This window comes from Rhinopithecus bieti, unplaced genomic scaffold (assembly GCF_001698545.2).
Source record: "Rhinopithecus bieti isolate Rb0 unplaced genomic scaffold, ASM169854v2 scaffold_3527, whole genome shotgun sequence".
NCBI classification, from domain to species: Eukaryota; Metazoa; Chordata; class Mammalia; order Primates; family Cercopithecidae; genus Rhinopithecus; species Rhinopithecus bieti.
Window position 1 is genome coordinate 2235244 of NW_016804488.1, and position 14444 is coordinate 2249687.

At 47.0% G+C, this 14444-nt stretch overlaps 1 protein-coding gene across 4 annotated transcripts in view; it reads left to right on the forward strand.

Annotated features, from left to right (window-relative positions):
• Window positions 1–11960: 11960 nt before the first annotated feature.
• Window positions 11961–14444, forward strand: part of VWC2 (von Willebrand factor C domain containing 2) — a 228946-nt gene continuing 226462 nt past the window's right edge. For 3 of the 4 annotated variants that reach the window (XR_001884782.1, XR_001884781.1, XM_017868570.1), the window contains exons 1-2: window positions 12636–13147; window positions 14372–14440. The gene's annotated coding sequence lies outside the window, so the exon portion shown is untranslated. Of the gene's footprint in view, window positions 12493–12635; window positions 13148–14371; window positions 14441–14444 lie in introns of those variants that run through there. The other variant, XR_001884783.1, reaches the window with a different exon arrangement.

Sequence of the window (14444 nt, forward strand, 5' to 3'; positions counted from 1 at the left end):
ACCTTGACTTCTAACTCCGGATACATCACAAAATTACCTTGAACCAAAACCCAAAAACAACCCAAATGTCATTAACAGGTGAACGGAGAAACAAACTTTGGAAGAGCCATACAATATGACACTACTTAGCAAGAAAAATGAACAGCTTCCTAATGTACATAATCACATGAATAGATCTCAAAAACATAGTACTGAGTGAAAGCAGACAGACACAAGAGACTATATGGTGCTATATGATTCCATGTATAGGAAGTCCTTAAGCAAAACTGAAGTGATTTTCTGATACTGGGGGGTGTGAAGGGTTGGTTTGGCAATAACCTAAAAAACAAACAGAGTCACGCCCTCCAAAAGAAAAGACATTTATCTGGGAATAGGGCAGTGCAGTGGGAATACACATGTCATACTAAACTATGTGTGTATTCAGGGAGGTAAGGGAAAACTAAGGATTTTAAAGGGAAAATGAGAAGAATTTCATAATTGCTTTTAAATAATTATCTTTGACTATAAAGATCAATAGCAAGGGTGACACCAGCCAGAGGATGGACGGGGCAGTTGCTGGGCAGATGTCCTGGAAGATTTTTTGTAGGGTTGTGACAGCCTTTGTGCAAACTTTTGGGTTTTGTAGCCTTTTTTATTATCAGGCATATAAGCATGAGAAGTCTCAGAGCCTTTCTCAGCTCTATTTGTCAGCAGTTTCTTAACATTAGTGACTCATTTTTGATTCTGACAACTTTCATAGCAGTCAGATAGGATATTGACTGAAATAGACAACAGGAAAGTTACTGAGGGGTAACAATGTATATTTTGACTGGCATCTTGGTTACAAATGTATGTATTTGTCAAAATTCATCCAAGCATATAAAGTCTATACATTTTATTGTATGTAAACTATTCCTCAGTAAAGTTGGTTAAAAATTACATAAGCATCTTCTAGATCTTTAGACGATCACCTTGCTGAGGGCTATCATGTGATTTTATTTCTCACAGTTCAAATGTTTATTATTATGCTGATTCTGCATTTGGTACAATTTTAATAGTCACAGATTCAATAAGAAACAGCAGAGAGTCTTCATAAATAACAGCTATAGTTATGTTAAGTAGAGGCCAGTGACTTTATGGGAAGCCATCCTAATGAAGCATTGAAATAATCTAAATACAGAAAAATTTTGGAGAATCCAGGCCTTGCCAGGCAGGAATCCTCTGATAATGCTGAGCTCAGAACTCAGAGTAATTAGAAACATTGGCCTCCCAAGCTGCGCAGCCATGGGGCTTCAGGAATACTCTCTGCTCTGCCCTGGTAAGCTAATGTAGCTCATTTCCATTTCATTGGTTTTGTAGTTTATATCTGATCTGTAAGTTTATTTTTATAGTTGTCTAAAAGCTATAAGCCTAACAGTTTGTAGTGTTTTATGTTTGCATATATATTTAAGTAAAATTACAATAAAAAGAATTTAAGTCAACATTGGGGGTCTGTGAGAATATTTTCTACTTTAAAGAGATCAATACATTATTCAAGGCTGGAAAATGCTGAGTATTTCCAAATGGTGTTATAATTGGAAAAGATCCAGAAATCTTGATTGGATGCTGGGCTGCCAGAAAAAAATGGAGCAGAGCTGGCAACGTTGGCTCTTTGCACAATTCAGAACCAGTTCTGCATCTGAGCGCACACAGGCAGATTTGCTGGGATGGCATGAAAGGAATTCTTGTGCAGAATAAGCGGTGGCTTAATTTCTAAGAGAGCACTTTTGAGAATACTGAAAATAGGACTCAAAACCATTTATAGTCTAATTATTATGGTAGGATTTTGATATCTGCAGATATGTTGTCAGGCCACCATTTGAATTGTGATATAGCTGATTCAATTAATGAACCATTTTATTTGTCAGGGCTTCTGAAATTCCAAGTGACAGAAGACTTCAATTCAAAGAAGCTTGGGGGGCGGGGTGTGGGGGAAGATGCGAATTTGCTCTGGTGATTACAAAGAGAACCAGTTAGAAACTTCTTTGACCCTGCAAGGACCTCGTACTTCACATCACATTATCAGGAGCTGGTTTGTCTTCTTTTCTTGCTTCAGTTTTCTTCTGTGCTGTCTCCATTTCAGGTAGAACCTACCTACAACTTGTGGTGACCCTAGCAGGTGAAGCCTTAATTTTTACAAGATTCAAGTCTAGTAGGAAAAAGAAAAGACGTATTTTATTTTCATACGGTTCAAGATGAACCCAGCCCTTGCAGGCTCAATGGGATTGATCACAGGAGCATCCTTGAACATCCAACATGACCAAAGGATGACAATGCTGGCCAGGCAGGGTCCGCTGCTGCAGCCAGCAGCTCCAACTGAGAATCAGGTGTGTTGAGACTGGGGCAGGAGTTGGTTCTCTAGAGGAAAACAGGTCAGTGTGTGTTATCAGAAGAAAGAGAACGGATATTGGGTGGCGAACATATCTGTTGTCAAATACATATCAATATCTATCTTTCAGTGCACAATCTCCAACAAAATAGGTATTAGCATAAAAATAAATCTATGCTGAATTAACAACAACAATATCTTTGAGGCACATGGCAGAAATATGATTTGAATGCAAGTATAGAAGGTGGCTTTGAAACTAATTGAAACATTTTACTCAAAGGATACTCGTGAACTTCTGGTGTCTGATCCAGCACATAAGGAGCGAAGAAGTCTTCTCAACACGCTTACAAGTCAAAAGCTGAGCGAACTGAAAAAGCAACAAACAGCTCTTCTTAGATCTGTCAGGGAAGTGAGATCACAGGCCAAACCACTGCCTCTAAATTAGACAGACAAGTGAATGATGATTTATCAGAGCAGAAATCCATGGAGGAGCAACCTCCATGGATCCGGTGCCAGGGTAGAAACACCTGAACTGTAATTGATGAAATGCTGGGGGTTCATGGTGGACAAGTCTGGAGGTAAAAACTCTGGCTAGACCCAGTCACCAGGCACGGGGTGAAAGGGGCACATTTTTGTGAGTTTTGCCTCCTAGAGATCAAACAGGATCCTGCTTCCAGCAAGGGGAGGAGAAAAGCAACTATTTTGAAATACACCAGAGCATTCTCTTCTTACCAAGGCCTGCCTTCAGAAGAAACTAGTTAACCAGAGACTCGCCTGACAGGGTTTTCTTGGAGTCTAACTACCTTGCGTGAGGGAAATACCAACTCCAGCCTACTCCAACCATCCTGTGCCACCTAAAGGGGGATAAAAAATTGAGAAGTACTTGATGAAGTTTACAGCCCAGAGGCACAGACTTGCCACATACTGAGACTTACTCTCAGGACTATAGCGTGTTCCTCTCCCCACACCTTACCACTATAGCACTAAAGGCCAATTGACACAGTTCCTTTCATGCATTAAAACATGCCCTGCTATCAAGAAAAAATTACAAAGCACACTGAAAGGCAAGCAAAACAAAACAAAACAAAACAAAAAAGTTTGAAGAGACAGAACAGACATCAGAACCAGATATGGAAGGGATGTTGGAATTATCATACCAGAAATTTAAAACAACTATAATTAATATGCAAAGGCCACTAATGGATAAAGTAAATGCCATGCAAGAATAGTTGAGCATTGTAAGCAGAGAAATAGAAATTCTAAGAAATTTTGGTTAACCAAAAAGAAACACTAGTGAAGAAAACCACTGTTAGAGAAATGCAGAATGCCTTTGATAAGCCTATTATTATTAAATAGTAGACTAGACATAGCTGAAAAAAGAATCCCTGAGTTTGAGGATATCTCAGAAGAAACTTCCAAAATTAAAAAGCCAAGAGAAAAACGACTGAAAACAACAGAATGGAATTGAGAAAATTATCTGAGACAACTACAAAAGGAGCAATATATGTGCTTTGGAAATTCCCGAAGGAGAAGAAAGAGAAAAAGGAACAGGAGAAATATTTGAAACAATAATGACTGAGAATTTCCTCAAGTTAATGTCAGATATCAAACCACAGATGGAGGAAACTCAGAGAACCCCAAGCAGGGACTGGTTATTTAATTTGCTGGAAGACAGAATGTCAATTATTAGAATAATAGACCAAACTGAATAATGTGATGTAAATAATGAAGTTAAAGGCTAATGACTAGGTATATAATACCAACTTCACAGAAATAAAATAGAGAAGACCTCTCCATTCTCAAATTCCATGGATTCCTGGGCATCTCTTCACTGGCCAGTGGTGGAAACCAGGTGCTGAATTCCTCAATAGCCCCTCAAAGGATTGTCTTCTTGAATACCTCAAGGGAATAGGGAATAATTAGGATGCATAAGGTATGAGAAAAGCAATATAATAAGAATTCTTGGCCCAGAACCACAGAAAAATTTCAGGTTTATTTATGTTTGGTGCTGAAAGGAAGGAGTTTCTTTCAACAGCTGGAGATAAAACCTAGCTAGCATGTTCCTGGGTGAGGGGGTGAAGTGGTGCCTGGGAAAGCCCAGCAAATGCAGAGAAGTCCGGAGGCCTGTGCTCACTCAGTGCCCTAGGGCTCAGTGTATTTGCAGAACTGTTTTGCATGATTAAGTACAGTCCTAGTGGGTTGGTGGTGAGGAGGTGGGGAGCTTAGGGGGAGGGGTGAGGGAATGGAGGGGGTCGGTAATGGGAGATGTAGGAAAAAGCACTTTGTGTCATGTCTCTTGGGGCCCGTGCCGGGGGTGGTGGAGAATGAACAGACACAAGAGACAAAGACAAACAGAGAACATGGCAGCCGCGCCTAGAGCCTCCGCCTCACTTTATTTATACTCCATAAATCCCACGTCAGCAAAATAACACAGTGCAAAACAAACTTTCTGCACCCAGATATAACCTACTGCTTAGTTCTTTGTCTCTAAGCTCTTTCTTATTTTGTCTGCCTTCTTGGCGCCTACTAGAGTTCATTAAAAGTTCAACTAGAGATACTGTCCTTGACTACTGGAGTTCATTGAAAGTGCAACTAGCTAGAGATACTGTCCTTGAGCCTTATCTATTCTCAGCATATTATTTTCAATGGCCCCTGCAATGTCGTTTTGTGATTCTTTGTTAATTCATCTGGTAAACATTCATTGTGCCCCAGCTGCCTGCTATAGATGCTACATGCTCTAGATGCTAGAAATAAAGAAGTGAGATAGAGTAGGGGTGGTCACTGTCATTGTCCTTGTCCCGTAAGTCCTAGATATCTATATGTTCTCATGTTTAGATCCCATGAAGAAGTTGTTGGAATAAGGACTTACCGCCTTGTGATAATGAGCCCAGGATTCTTCTGAAGCACACACCCACTGTCCCAGCCCAAGTAGGAGGGCCACTGTCAGGGTTTTAAGTAGTGGCAGGGAGAAGTCAGGTTCTTGATCATCTGTTTACAGAGGGAATCCCTTGTACCACCCATCCTCATGTTCTGCCATTGTCCTGTATAGCTAGTGATACTTGGGAAAGAATTGAGGAACCCCAGAGAATTTCGAAGCCCTCTTGGCACACCAGGGAATGTTCTAGAGCTCAACCAGCTTGGGACCAAGGAGATAAGTCATCCAGGCAGACCCATTTTCCTGACTCTCCACCAAAGATGCATGTGGCCCTGTGATATTGTGAAATATATATTTGGTCTTCAACTCTGCTTCCTGGCATATATCTGCTAAAATCTTTAGAGTCTCCAAAGTAATGTCTTTTTGTATTTTAATAAGTCCATCATGATTTAACCTACATGCCTGCCTAGCAAAGCCTCCATAAACACCCAAAAGGATAGCATTTGAAGAGCTTCAGGATAGCTGAATGTGCAGTGGTTCCTATGAGGGTGGGGCACCTGGGGAGGACACGGAAGTTCCATGCCTCTTCCCCCACACCTTGCTTAAGGATCTCTTCATCTGTATCCTTTGTAATATCCTTTATAATAAACTGGTAAACAAAGTGTTTCCCTGAGTTCTGTGAGCCACTCTAGTAAATTAATCAAACCCAAGGAGGGGGCTTATGGAATCCCCAATGTATAGCCAGCCATTCAGAAGCACAGGTAAAACAACCTGGGTCTTGAGATTGGCATCAGAAGTGGAGGCAGTCTTGGGGACTGAGCTCCCAACGTATGGAATCTGAGGCTATCTCCAAATAGATGGAGTTGGAATTGAACTGAAGGACACCCAGCTGGTGTCTACTGCAGAATCGACTGCTTGCTTTATGGTTAGGGGTAATCCCCAAACATGTGGCCACAGAAGTTTTCTGTGTTGATCATCATGGTGTGAAAGCAAATTAAAAATAGAGTTTGTTTTTTTCCCTTAGCCACTCACTCATTATGAGCCCACCTGGAAACACCCTCCCCTTCCTGCACTGCTTTCTGCTGTGCTCAGCCAAGCAAAGCATCCCCTACATAGACTACAGGGTATAAATAACACTCCATCTCTTGTGGTATCACAGCCAGGTCCAGTGTCTGGCTCCTGGGAAGACCATGGGCCAGAGAAGTCAGGAGAAAACACATCCCAAGTCAGAAGGGCTCCAGAGTGGATTTCAGGTTCCCTTTATTGACTCCAGGGAAAAATCTTGCCCAAATAAGCCCACGTGGCATGCGGCACTAGCCAGAGATTTCCTCCTTTGGAACTCTCCAAAGGTAAGAGGAAACACCTTTACAAATGCAACCTGAAGCTTCTTACCTCTGCTTTATGGACCTAGATCCTTTCCCACTATTGCACAGTGCTATGCCATCTGCAATTCCAACCATTCTAAGCCAACTGCTTATTGTACTTCTTAGAGTAGCAAATTTTGATAGGCCTTTGTTTCACAATTGTTTCTGAAACTTCTTTGGTCCGTATCTATGGGGCCTGTGATACCAGTACAGTGGATGACTTAATAGTCTACAAAAAATGGATCCCTGGAAACCTCTTTTCAAGGAGTAAGATTTTGCCACTGATTTCAGAAGAATATCTGTGAGTCATCTATTTGATTATCTGAACAGATGCTGCTGACTTCTGGCATCATAGCAGAAGGGATGAGTCCCCAAGGTGTGTTGTAATCAGGCAGCATGTGCGGTGGGTCAGCCCAGGGAACAGTAACTCTCCACCGCAGACATGTATCAAAAGGGGAAGCAGTAATGGAGCTGTTGCCCTGCCGACTGGTAGCTCGTTCCAGGGCAGAACTTTAATTAGTGGCTCCCTTAACAGCCAGGCCTGCTCTGTGTACATCCATAAAAAGCCATCTGAACACCAAAGTGGCCTCTCCCACTCATTAATGGTCACCTTTCTGCTTGAACCACAACAATCCTGCTGACCCTTGATTTCAGGTGGAAGAGGTTTTTATTCCCTCTAACCCTCAAAGATGAAGGTTTCAAAGCATTTCCTTCACTGGCCCAAACCCAGAATTCAAGTTAAATGGCTTTGCCAAAGGTGTGAACTAAGTGAAGGAAAGCTCTTCTCCTTGGGCTCAGGCAATCTGCAGTCAGCGGGAGGAGTGAGTGCATGAGCAGGAGTGGGGAGCCCTTTGTGTTTTCTGCAGACACTGCTGCAGCTGCTGTGCCTGGAACACACAGTTCCCGGGAGATCCTCCTTCCCCAGGGCAGCCACACTGTCTCTTCACCCATAAAGGTGAGGCGTGGCAGCATTCTGCCAGTTCTCTCCACTGCCACCTGTAAAGCTGGCTCATCTGTGCATCACAAGCAGCTCTCCCCATAGAACAAATATGCAAGGTTCCTTCGCTGGCTCTGCGTTCCATTAAGGCCTTCTGGTTTCCTGGTCAGGTCTGCAGTCATCCTAACTTCGTTTATGTTTTATTCCACACTGTCTCTTTTCCACTTTCAAACCACAAACAGCTGGCACCCTCAGTTGCAGCAGATGACCTTGTCTCATCCCTCTGTGAGCACACCTAAGCTCCTTACCTCTCTTCTATTTCACTTGCGACTGGATGCCCTGAGGTGCCTCTCCTCCCAGGGCATGATCTCTTGTGTTTTCCTCCCAGGCAAATCTGCTCCTTGACTCTTCTTCCTCAGGGTATGGGATAATATGCATCAAGGGATCCTTTCTCAGCCATGCATGTGTTGATGTGTTCTCTCATTTGTTGGCAAACATGAGTCCCTGTTAGAGGGGGTCCTGGCCTGAGGACATGAAGATGGAGCCAGCATCTCAGGACTGCTCCTGAGGCCCCCTACAACCAACCCACTCTGGTCCTTGCATGACCTGTTGTTTCTCTGCTGTGATGAATGTTAAGTCCCAGTGCGTGAGGTCGTGCAGTTCTGGCTGGATAGAGAAGCTTGGGAGAGCCAGTTAATCCAGAATAGTAAGTCATTGACCCAAAACAGCCCACTTGGAGGAGATAGCAGTGGGGGTGTGGGACAGGACACTGGAGGTGCCATCACAGGTGTCACTGTCAACCAGGCACTTGCCCTTATTAGCTGGGTAACCTTAGTCAAGTCTCAACCTCTTTCAGGCATGGTTTCCCATAGGCAAAATGAAAAACAATAATGGTCGCTGAGACTAGTAGCACTGTAAGAAATTAAATGAGATGGTTGTGAACTTGCCCAATATTATATAAGTGAATTTCTCCTAGTTTTGGCTTTCCTTCCTTCCCGTTCTCCCTCTTCCATCCTCCTTCTTTCCCTCCTTCCTTCCTTCTTCCCTTTCTTCAATCCTTCTTCTTTCCATTGTTCTTTTCTTCCTTCTTTTTCCCTTTCTTCTTCGTTCCTTCCCTCTCTCCCTTCTTCCCTTCATTTCCTTCCTCCCTCTTCTTACTTTCTCCCTTCCTTCCTCTCTTCCTCAATTCTTCTCTTCCTCCTACCCTCTCTTCATTCCTTCCTTCTTTCCCTCTTTCCTTTCTTCTTCTCTTCCCTCGTTCTTTCTTTCCTTCCTTCCTATGTTTTTTCCCTTTCCTTCATCCTTCTTCTTTCCCTCTCCCACCTCCATTCCCTCCCTACCTCTTTCCATCCCTCACTACCTTCTTCTCTTTCTTTACTTCCCTTCTTCATTCCTCCCTTCTCTCTTTCCTTCCTTCCTCTTTCCCTTCTTCCTTCCGGTGCTCTTCTTCTCTCCCTCCCTCGCTTTTCTTCTCTCCCTCCCTCTGAATCGCCTTCCCTTCCTTTCTCCCCTCCCTCGTTCCCTCCTTCTTTCCTTCCCTCCTTCTATTGCTGCTTTTTTCCCTCCTTTTCCCCTTCCCTCCTCAATTGGTCCTATTGGCTCTAAGAATAGAAGGATGAATAAAGCATAGCCACTGCCCTTAAATAAACAACCATTTCAGAGATGAGTATAGACAATCCGGAGCTATGAAAAAGTTGACTGTTATAAGGGACATTAAAAAAAAACAAAAGTTGGCATTTAAAAAATTTAAGGGACATAAAAAAAAAGTTGACCTAAAAAGTTGACTGTTACAAGAGACATAAACCACTCTCTGGGGAGAAAATAAAGGTAAGATTAATTCTGCCAAAAGGGACAGGAAAGGTGACTGGCCTAGAATCCTGCCTGGAACCCACTTGCTCTGCATTGCTCAGGGTTGGCCCTGTGGCCAAGCTCAGACTGTCACACCGGCTACTAAATATGACTGTATCTCAGCAGATGGATTTAACTCTTGCGCACAGGAAGAAAATGGACCAACGAACTCAGTTAAAACAGGGCATGAAAGCAGAAATGTGCTATATTCCTAGAGTGCTTTGGACTTCCTATTCATTCAGAGATCCTCTCTTTTTCCTTTTAAAGGTGAGAAAACAAAGAACCTGTAACACTGAGTGACTCGTTCAAAGTTGCAAAACTGGCCTCTGGTGGAACTTGGATTACACCCATGTCACCTCACTCCCTGACCAGAGATCTTTCTGCTGCTGCCTTGCAAACTGTAGCCTGGAAAAAAGGAAAGGAGAAAAAAGGAAAGACGAAGGGAAAGGCAAAAGGGAAGGGGGAAAAAGAAGGGGAAGGGGAGAGAAAGAGAAGGGAAAGGGAAGGGAAGAGGAGAGGAGTGGAGAGGAGAGGGAGAGGAGGGGAGGGAAGGGGAGGGGAGGGAAGGGAAGGGAAAGTGGGGAAAAGGGAAGAGAAGGGAAAGAAAAAGAAGGGAAAGGAAAGCAAGGGAAAGGAAAATAAGTGGAAAGGAAGAAAGGAAAGAGGGAGGGAGGGAATAAAGGAAAGAAGAAAAGAAATGAGGGAGAGAAAGAGGAAAAGGAAAGGAGAGAGAGATGGAGGAGGGAGGCTGAAAGGGCAGAAGGAGGGCGAAAGGAAGGAAGGAAAGAAAGGAACAAAGAAGGAAGGAAAGAAGAAAAGTGAATTACAATTCATTGCACTGGCAATAAATAAATTATATATTCCTTCAGTGCCTGCAAAATCCCCTATATTTTCTCAAATTACTCAGCTCATCGAGCTGCATGGGTATTGTTCTTCTTCACAAAGAACAGCAATCCCTTGGAAACTGCTTTCCTCCCTCTTTCTATCAGCCCTATAACACTATCTCTGAGAACATCTAACAGAACAAAGCCATTTGGACACTTGGTCACTTAATTCATCCTCAGTTTTGTCAGGCCTCTTCTTGAAAACTTGGCTGTCTCATATTCATAGCTCTCTACTGGAACCAGCTGGCTGGGACAAGGAGTTTCCGATTCAAAGAGACCAGTGATCAAGGTGGGATCAATAAAAAGACATCATTATTTCCTCACCTGAGCCCCCAATTCATTTTTCAGTTAGAATCCTGGACACATACACCGTTACTGTTTCTTCTTATTAGTCACACGTTTGGGGCTACCCCATTGTAACCACATGAGAGTACTGTTGGCAAAACAAAACAAACAGGCCATTTAATGACAAGAACAGAATTAGCTAATAAAGTAAGTCAAATAACAAAATTTGTAGCCTAACCCATGCTAGAAAAACTTGATTTTATAGAACTGAGGACCCATTTTGCACATTGCATATGATCATACCTTGAGGCGTGTTTTTATTTCGGTGGTATTGTGAAAGGTGTGATATTTGGAATAGAGGCATCATAAAGACACAGAAGCCATAATTGATTAGAGCATGTGATGAGAGGCAGGTGGGTGGGTAGGCTGCTGCAGCCACAGGCAAATGTGGCCTATCTCTTTTCTGATGGTAACAAGAAATAAAAGGGCCGAGTGTAGTGGCTCACACCTGTAATTCCAGCACTTTGAGAGGCCGAGTGGATCATTTGAGGTCAAGAGTTCAAGACCAGCCTGGGCAACAAAGCAAGACTCCATCTCTACAAAAAAAAAATAATAATAAAACCATTAGCCCTGTGTGGTGACCTGTACACCCAGCTCCTTCAGAGGCTGAGGCAAGAGTTTGAGGCTGTAGTGAGCCGTGATCATGTCACTGCACTGAAGTCTGGATGACAAAGTGAGATCATGTCTCCAAAACATTAAAAAAAAAAAAAAAAAAAAAAAAAAAAGGAAAATGAGAGTAGAACTGAAACAGCAGAAGGGCTCAGATCATCCTGGACATAGAAATCCTCCATCCAGGCCGGGCGCGGTGACTCATGCCTGTAATCTCCGCATTTGGGGAGGCCGAGGCAGGCGGATCACGAGATCAGGAGATCCAGACCGTTTTGGATAACACGGTGAAACCCCGTCTCACTAAAAATACAAAAACAAAATTAGCGGGTGGTGGTGGCGGACGCCTATAGTCCCAGCTACTCAGGAGGCTGAGGCTGGCATGAATCCGGGAGGCGGAGCTTGCAGCGAGTGGAGATCAGCCACTGCACTCCTGCCTTGGGCCACAGAGCAAGACTCCGTCTCAGAAACAAACAAACCAGAAAGAAATCCTCCATCCAGCCCTGCTGCCCTGTTGGTTCTGTGTGTGTTGGAGGGGGTAGAGGGGCAGCCTTCTAAGAAGGCTTTCAAGGAGGGCTTCCTACCACCTCAGCTAAGACTGGTTTGTCTATACAATTAAAAGGTAGAAATACTTTGTCCTAAACCAGTCTCCCCAGTTCCCACCAGCCAGAGCGCCTGACTTTGCAGGGAAGGTTATCCGTTTACCGTCCGAGCACTTTCGGGGATTCTAAAAATGCCACGAGGGAACGGCCATTTCCATGAAAATTCCATTTCGGGGATTAATCTGAACAGGTGCTATTGACTTTTTCTCCTGTACACAACATCAAAGAGTAAAAACAACCAGGCCTCTGCTTAACAGTTGAGGATTCCAGCAAAGTTAGGAAACAGGTTTCTATTTGTAGCAGAAGAGTGAGCAGGCAGGAAGAGGAAGATGTGAGCGGGGGGAGAGACTGGCAGAGATTCAGAAAGTTCGCGCTTGAGATTTTTACCTTTCTTACTCATCCACGTCTATTTCTCTGGGTTTCTGAATGCAAAGACGAAAAAGTCTCAAGTCTGCTAAACTAACACGGCCTTCGAATCCCAAACTCAACACGGTAGCTGAACCAAGCCGCCCACAAAGAGGAAAGCCAGAGGGGGCCAATTAGGGAGGAAGAAATTAAAGAAAAGAGAAAAGCCAAGATGAAAGGTCCAGCGCAAAGTGAGTGACACGCCTGGAGAATGGCAACCCTAGCACGGTCTGCGGCCGGCGGCGGAGGTGGGGACGCGGCCGCGCGGATGACTGACAGGTGGGTCTGGCGCAGCAAAGGGAGCGGGTGCGGCGGCGGGGCCTCCCCGGGGGCAGCGCGAGGGCCTCCCCTGGGGCAGCGCGGGCCGAGGCGGCGCCTCCGGAGCGGGGGCAGCAGAGGAGGGAGCGGAGCGGGAGCCGGGCGGAGGCGGCTGCGGCAGGGGGAGGCGGGTGGCAGGCGCGCTGGCTCCCATGCTGGCCTCGGTGCCACTAGCGCGCCTGCCGCGCTCCCGGCTTCTCTTTCCCCTCCGACGCGCAGCGGCTGCCCAGACGTTCCGGCTGCCGGGTCTGGACAGCTGCCCGAACCCCTCCGCAGAGAGGAGTGAGGCAGCGCCCGGGTGGCGTCCGGCGAGCGCTTGGTCTTGGAGAAGTGGGGACGAGGCTGGAGGATGAGCGGCTGAGGGCGACGCGGGCACTGACGCGAGTTGGGGCCGCGACCACCGGCAGCTGGCAGCGCGATGAGCGAGTCCCCGGAGACGCCCTAGCCTGGTGCGCGCGCCGGGCGGAGCGCGCAGGTGGGGCTGGGCTCTCCGCGGTCCGCCCCGCGTGGGTCCCCTACCGGCCCAGGATGGGCGCTGGCAACCCGGGTCCGCGCCCGCCGCTGCTACCCCTGCGCCCGCCACGAGCCCGGCGTCCGGCCCACGCCTTGCGCTCATGTATGTAGGTTGGGCGCTGGTCTTCAGGGCTGAGGGTGCATGCTGGGTGTCCCCGCGCTGCCGGACGCGCTCCCGCTCTGTTCCGCCGCTCAGCTGCTCCGGAGGAAACCCCCCGTCCCCCGCCCAAGTTTGTGAATATGGGCGCTTCGCCCAGTGTTGAGGTCGGAAGGGACCGGGCAGGGGGTGAGCAAGGCCGGGCACATTCGGAGGCCTAAGGGAGGAGGGCTTAGGGGGAGGGGACAGACGCACCGGAGTGCGCAGAGTGGGGGCGTTCGGGGAGTGAGGCAGAGAGAGAGGCTGGATTGCCGGTGTCCTGCGGCGTATCGGGCTCTCCCAGCCCCTTTGGGCGGCAGAAACTTTGGAATCCAGAAAGGCTGGCGAGGGTCCGGCAAGTAGGAGGGTCTCGCCCCCACTCTGCGCCCCAGAGCCCCAGCCTTCCGCACTGCACTCCTTGGTGCTGCCCGGGCGCTTCTGCTCCGCAGCCAGGACCCTACAAGACTGAGCGCCGCGGCCCGCGACCTGGCTCCCGAGGCTCCCAGGGGCGGGCCGGCGGAGGAACTGAAGCCCCGGGAATCCCCGACTCGGCCCTCTGGGAAGGGGTCGAGGGCATCTTTTCATGCAACCGGGCTTAGAGAGCAGGGAGGGGACATCTGCTCCCGAGACGGGAGGCTTTTAAGAAGTTGTTAGAAATGAGTCGTGGAGTCCTAGGAGAAGCTTTGTTTAACCTCCCCGCATTTTCCCAGCACAAACCCCTAAAGCAAATGAGGAAGAGTTTCCCTCTTATTTTCCTGTACTTTCGTCTGTCTCTAACTCCACTGCTGAATTCTCCATTTAATAACCTTCGGGAAATGTGGCCAGGACCTAGGGAGGGACACCCTGGGTGCCCGAATTACGTGGTTCCCAGCAGAGCTTTGCAGGGGGGCGCGGGCCCTGCTCGCTGCGTTCCCTGGGCTCCGCAAGCCGCCCTTGGCCATCTCCAACACTAATCACGACTACATCAGAAACACGCCGGCCGGTGTCGTTCTTGGATTTCGTTTCCAATATATCGCTCCACAATTTGTGATGTCTAAGAACCCCGGCCGTGCACCGACGCTGGGCATGCTGCCCCCGCCCCCGTCGCCCAGCTCGTTAATCTAGAGCTATGCCGGAGCCCAGGTGGGGGCCGCGGCGGGCCGGGGCGCTCGCGGGCCGCGGGGCTCAGTTGTGCTGCTGTTCTCTCCGCAGGGACGGCGGCTCCCGGCTGGCGGCGGCGCGCCCCCGGGCTGTGAATGCGACTCGCCCCTCGGCCGCGCTCCCC